Source organism: Apium graveolens, chromosome 11, assembly GCF_009905375.1.
Source record: "Apium graveolens cultivar Ventura chromosome 11, ASM990537v1, whole genome shotgun sequence".
NCBI classification, from domain to species: Eukaryota; Viridiplantae; Streptophyta; class Magnoliopsida; order Apiales; family Apiaceae; genus Apium; species Apium graveolens.
Window position 1 is genome coordinate 148,189,382 of NC_133657.1, and position 7,101 is coordinate 148,196,482.

The 7,101-nt window shown below is 35.8% G+C and overlaps 1 non-coding gene across 1 annotated transcript; it reads left to right on the forward strand.

The window, feature by feature from the left end:
• The first annotated feature begins 5,285 nt into the window (after window positions 1-5,285).
• Window positions 5,286-5,485, forward strand: LOC141699453 (U2 spliceosomal RNA). Its single transcript, XR_012565916.1, has one exon. It is a non-coding gene; the product is annotated as a U2 spliceosomal RNA (small nuclear RNA).
• Window positions 5,486-7,101: the final 1,616 nt, after the last annotated feature.

Consider the following 7,101-nt stretch of genomic DNA (forward strand, 5'->3'; position numbering starts at 1 on the left):
TCTTTACATCCATTTGATGGATGATAAGACCATGTACAGAAGCCAATACAATAAGCATTCTGATTGTTGTCATTCGGGCAACTGGAGAATATGTATCAAAATAATCAATGCCTTCCCTTTGCCTAAAACCCTTAGCAACTAGCCTAGCCTTGTACTTATTTATTGAGTCATCAGGGTTTAGCTTCCTCTTAAAGATCCATTTACATCCAATAGTAGAACACCCTGGAGGGAGATCAACTAACTCCCATGTTCCGTTTGAAATAATTGAGTCAATTTCACTCTTTACAGCGCCTTTCCAATGCCTTGACTCCAAAGAATCCTTGGCTTGACGGAAAGTTAAAGGCTCATCCTCGACATTGTAAGTGATAAAGTTACTTCCAAAGTCCTTGACTACCTTTGCACGCTTACTCCTTCTAGGTTCCTCTACTTTGTTAGGAGTAGAGCTACTACCAGGATCCACCCCCACATTTGTCATCTTTTCCACATGATCAGGAATAGAACTTGATGTGTGAGTGGGATCATCCTCAGAACTACCCAAAGATATACCAGTCTTCATTGGGAATACTTCCTCAAAGAAAGTTGCATCACGAAACTCAACTATCGTATTCGCCACAATACCATCTATGTCAGATTTTAATACTAAAAATCTCATAGCAGTTGTGGTTTCAAGATATCCCAGAAAGATACAATCAACAGTTTTCGGACCCAGTTTTTTTCTCTTGTGTTCAGGGAAAAGCACCTTAGCAAAGCACCCCTACACACGAAGATAACTCAAACTTGTCCTACGCTTTCTCCATAATTCATATGGTGTCTTGTCCATATATTTCAGAGGGACTCTATTCAGAATATGGAAAACCGTATTCAGAGCCTCTCCCCACATGTACTTAGGCAACCCAGAATTAATTAGCATACTGTTAATCATGTCTTTAAAAGTTCTGTTCTTTCATTCTGCCACCCATTAGACTCAGGTATGTATGGTGGAGTAACCTCATGAACTATACCATTGTTTGCGCAAAATTCATTAAATAAGGTACTCGTATACTCACCACCTCTATCAGACCTCAAACGTTTAAGTACTTTGCCAATTTGTGTTTCAGCTTCATTTTTATACATAATGAATTTATCTAGTGCTTCATTCTTATGTTTAAGCAAATAAACATAACACTATCTACTACAATCATCTATAAAGTTAATGAAATATCTACAGTGATCCTTAGTCAACACCACCAAATTCACATATGTCTGAGTGTACTAAATCTAACAAGTCTGAATCCCTAACAACATTATGAAAAGATATCCTTGTTTGTTTAGCAGTTACACACACTTGACACTTAGATTTCTTATCAATGGCGTACTTTGGAATCAACTCTAAATTCAACATATTCTTTAGAGCACCAAGAATTAAAATGACCAAGTCGTAAGTGCCACAAATCAGATAATTCTACACAATTAACAGAAGGTGCAACACTATCATTAATAAAACCACCCAAAATGGGTTCAACATTTATTAAAACAAACCATTAGACAAATAACCCTTGCCAAAGAATGTACTAGTATGAGTAATAACTACGTTATTACACTTCAAAGAAAGTTCAAAGCCGTTTTTTAACTAAATAACTTCCACTTATAATATTTCTACGAATAGAGGGAACATGATACACTCCAGTGAGAGATAGAATCCGCCCAGAAGCAAACTTCAGGTCCACGTTTCCTATTCCAAGCACTTGTGCAGCACTAGCATTCCCCATCGTCACTGTCACTCCATGACTGTTGATAAGATACAAACAAGCTAATATCAGCACAAATATGTACATTAGCTCTAGTATCAATCAACCACTCACGTGACAGATAAGTGGAAAGTAGTACAGGGTGGTAAGTAACATACCAGTCATCGGTTCCAGAGGCAACAACCTCACCAATGACCATGTTAGCTACTGGCCCACTCGTGGTTCCAAGTCCAAGCACAGTATTTGCTTGAGCTACCACTCCAGCTTTCTTAGCTTTCTTACTTGGACAGTCCTTGCTCCAATGACCAACCCGTCCACAAGACCAACATGGTTTGTTCGCCTTTGGTTTCTTAGCCTTGTTCTTGTCAGGTTTAGTGTTAGCCTTCTTCGTGACTACCTTTATTTTCTGTCCTACAGTCACTACATTTACCTTCGAGCTCCCATGTTCCACATGCAACACATGTCCCTATTTGGACTTGTGCTGCTCCCGTACTGAGATGTCCAACATCAAGTTAGTCCATGTGATCTCTCCTTTCTGTCTTTTCAGGGAGAGAGCAAACTCATCCCAAGACTTAGAGAGCTTTTCAATCACAGACATCACTCGAAACTTTTCAAGCAAGACCATACCGGACTCACCCAAATCATGAACTAACATCTCAAACTCATGAACTTGTTCAGTCATGGATTTTCCATCCACCAGCTTAAAATCAAGAAACATAGCCACATAATACTTCTCAAATCCTTGAGAATCAGTATTATGGGTTTGGTCCAGCTTATCCCATAAGACTTTAGCAGTATAGGCATCTGATGAATAAACATCAAACAAGGTGTTCTCCAAGGATGCCAAAATAGCTGCCATGGCCACCCTTTCCTTCTCAGCCCATAAAGCATAAACCTTAACAGATTCAGCTTTCTCTTGATCCAACTCAGGAGGATCATACTGTACCACTAACCATAGACCCTTAACCGTTAATCAGAGCTTCATTTTTTTCTGTCAACGAGAAAAAGAAGCTCCACCACTGAATTTATTAGGCATACCCGATAAATCAATTGGATGGGGAAAACGATACGTGGTCCAGTCAATGGTAGTAGTACCACCAGAACCAAAACCAGTCTCAATAATTTTAGGAACATCAGCAGTTTCATTAACCATCTTGCTAATTAATATATAACACAGCTAATCTCTTCAAGATTGTTGGGTATAATTCTATCTACACAGCAACAATGGGCAGTTATATATATAATAACAAGAACATGGCAAATAACCAATTAACGAAATAAAACACGAAGGCAATAACAAACTATAAAGACTGTAATTGACAAAGAAAGTAAAGAAAACTTATCTCTTATCGCTTTTCAAATTCTGATAAGAAGAAGAACACAACAGCTGAGTCGCCAAACCCTTCAAGAGGACTTGAATGTTCTTGAAGAGATTATTGCCCTCCACTTAAGCTGTGATGGAATGCAGCAATATCGCTTCCAGGATAAAACAGCAACAGATCAATCTAGCCACAGAACCAGCAATGATCAACGGCGACTCGCACCTCAGTTTGCCCAAAAAACCTATGCAACTCATATATGTTTGCGAGGTAGGCACCGAGACTTGTGTCATTTTAATCTCAAGTATACATTTCAATATATAGGCATCTCAAGTTGCTCTTCTTCTATTTTACTCGATGTGGTACACCAAGTAACAAAACAGAAAAAGTAAACAAAATGGGTTTTCCTTATTATTTATATTATATCCTGATTAATTAATATTAATATTACAAAATATATTCAGAGTATGATTAAAATAATCCTTACTCAATATATTTTATATTAATAATTAAATAATCAATATAAATAATTAAACTTGTAATAGAAAAAAAAATATAAGAGTTCCCACTAGCACTAGGCCACACAAGCATTCCACTTATGCTAGTAGTTGTAAACAACACTAACACAAGATGCTATATAAACTCAATATTTTTATTTTACAATACCAATGTGGGACAAAATCCCCATAACCCATTTCAAACAAACAACTTTGTCTCAATATATTCATGGATTCCACTAAGAAAATATCTTAGATCCAAATATGAAAGTTTAAGTCCTCATGTCAAGAAACAACCTCCAAGTGTTAGTTTCCGGAAATCATATCAAGAACATATATAAAATATGCCTCAAACTTTCCATTTTCTAACAAGTTTAACATCTGATATGTGGTATTAAATTTAATTTATAAACTGGTGAGTCCCACAATAATGGCTTGACATTGGGGTCTTCGCGTGTTGCTCGAGTGTTGCACTACTTCTCAGGTCTGGCACACCCAACAAATCTATTCTAATATTTATCAAAAAATAACACTTTATGATTTCATATAACGTGTGTGAGATGTTGTTAAGATTTTGAATTTCCAGGATATACACATAGAATTTTACCTAACATACCGCTGTTTGGAACATAAATGAGCCTAGTGTTTTCCACTGTTTCTCAAACCACAATCTTATCCAGAAATATTTTACACACAATCTCCTCATAACATTAAACAACTAATATACATCTACCAAGGATTAATTTGGTGGTTGGACCTGTGGCAGCGGACAGGGCTGGGGTAGGCGGGTAGCAAGACAAAAACAAAACTACAAGCACTAAAGAGTTCGGGCTGCCACCAAATAAACTAAAAATGGACGGGATATCAATAAAAGGGTTAAATAAATGGTCGACCGATAAGATCCATGGCAAAGGTTAGTGACCTCCAATTGCACTTGGGAGGCGTCCTGATAAGATTTTGTTGTACTTTGTAATCAAACAAATGAAATTTTGTAAACTTTTTATATTAATAATACTTTGTGATTAAATTGTAATTTGGCATGTAGGCTTTTTATCCCCAGTAATTATCAGTATAAAAAAAGAAGGCACGCGTCATTTTTCTCTATTTTCTAAGTTTGTTACCTGATGATTTCTACCGAATTACTTTATTGGTAGTGAAAGAGGAAGCACAATAGCTCCATACTCTATGCCCAAAGCAATTATACTTTGGGATGACGCACCCCCCACCAGAAAATAGTCAAAATACCATGAAGCGGTCATAAGTCGCTCGATTCTCTTCTTAAAGACCGATTGTATTATGTGAGCTTCGCAATAAGTTAATTAAATGTACTAAACAAACACCGTGAGCATAAAGAAATAAAATTGATGAAAGTAAACTTGGTCATATTATCCAACCATCATCAATGAAATTGTAATTAAACGGGTAAATAATTTTAATACTTCGACACATATATGTTCTTACAGACGATAAAAATTAAATCAAACAAAAACTATATTATGTAATTTTATAGTTAGAAATACTTATTCTTCCGAGCATAGAAAGGTATAAAATATGTCTAGGATGAAAGATATGAAACTTAGATAAAGCAACTCTATTTTTTCAAATTCGCCTCATCTTCTATGGCAGTTGCAGTAATATCTGAAGTTTAGTACTTATTCGAGTTCTACACCACCACGAGATGTTATGCACGGTGGCTACTTGATCTCAGCTTTATAAACAAAGTCACCAATACCGTTTAGTCCAGCCTTTCTCGGCCTTTTGGCTAAGATCAAGTGTAGTATCTGTTCTTGTTCTTATCAATTTAATATCTGATATTTGATCCAACGTTCCACATGACATTAACGTAATTTTTTATACGGGGAGTCCAGCAACAATAGCTTGTTATTGGGGTCCTCATGTGTCGCCCAAGTGTTGCACTATAGCTGGGCCTGGCACACCATACCAAAACATACAATGAACTTTATTTCTTTTCTTTTCCTAGAACATCCTATGTTGTGTTGTGAATCTTGATTTTCTAACTGCGCTCCAATACGCAAATATAATGAATTTCAACATTAAAAGAAAAGAAAAGAATGAAAATGGGCATCACCAACTGCCTTAATTTTCTTAAAACCTGTTGTGTGTCAGTTTATTAAACAGTGACAACATAATAATTTACAAACCTCTCTCGCACAAAGGACACTATCCCCTGATTTGTGACAGGGAGTACTAAAAGCAAGATACTCCTCAAATGCAATTAATTTTTTTATTGTTATGATGAAGAATAAATTAAGCAATTCGTAAACCATGTAGAACGAGCTCAAACATTCATTTGCACACAAAACAATAAAGACAACCACACTTATGATAAGCAAAGGGACAGAAATTAAGAAGTGATCTCAATACCAGCGAATCGAGGACATGCAAAACAACTTCTTGGAGGAGCCGGTCTATTGAATGCTTAAACAAATTAATCCCTGATTCCCTCTCTTGCTTGCCTCTGTTCGAGCTCCGCACAAGGGAGCAAGAATATCTTTTGACCACTGCACGTCAAGAATAAAATCAGAGTAAGATTTCCGGGCATCCAATCAACAAAAATATTGTGTAACTTCAACATGACATAAATTTAATTGCAACTAATTAAGATGAACCACACATTAAGTTAGTTGCACCAAGGGTTAATTTTTTATTACAAAAAAAAATGAAATTCTAAACATCTTCTTAGCAGATGTTACGAGCTCATTTTAAGATTCAATTTTAAACCACACCGAGATAAATTGTTTTATTGCTACTTGTTGTAGCTTTATAAACAAAGCCGCACATTATGATTGGGCATACTTTTCTTTGCTGCCACCAAGTAAACTAAAAATGGACGGGCTATCAATAAAAGGGTTAAATAAATGGTCGACCGATAAGATCCATGGCAAAGGTTAGTGACCTCCAATTGCACTTGGGAGGCGTCCTGATAAGATTTTGTTGTACTCTATAATCAAACAAATGAAATTTTGTAAACTTTTTATAATAATAATACTTTGTGATTAAATTGTAATTTGATATGTAGGCTTTTTATCCCTGGTAATTATCAGTATAACAAAAGAAGGTACGCGTCATTTTTCTCTATTTTCTAAGTTTGTCACCTGATGATTTCTACCGAATTAATTTATTGGTAGTGAAAGGGGAAGCACAATAGCTCCATATGCTTTGCCCAAAGCAATTTTACTTCGGGATGACGCACCCCCCACCAGAAAAGAGTCAAAACACCATGAAATGGTTATAAGTCGCTCGATTCTCTTCTGAAAGACCAATTGTATTATGTGAACTTCGCAATAAGTTAATTAAATGTACTAAACAAACACTGTGAGCATAAAGGAATAAAATTGATGAAAGTAAACTTTGTCATATTATCCAACCATCATCAATGAAATTGTAATTAAACGGGTAAATAATTTTAATACTTCGACACATATATGTTCTTATAGACGATAAAAATTAAATCAAACAAAAACTATATTATGTAATTGTACAGTTAGAAATACTTATTCTTCCGAGCATAGAAAGGTATAAAATATGTCTAGGATG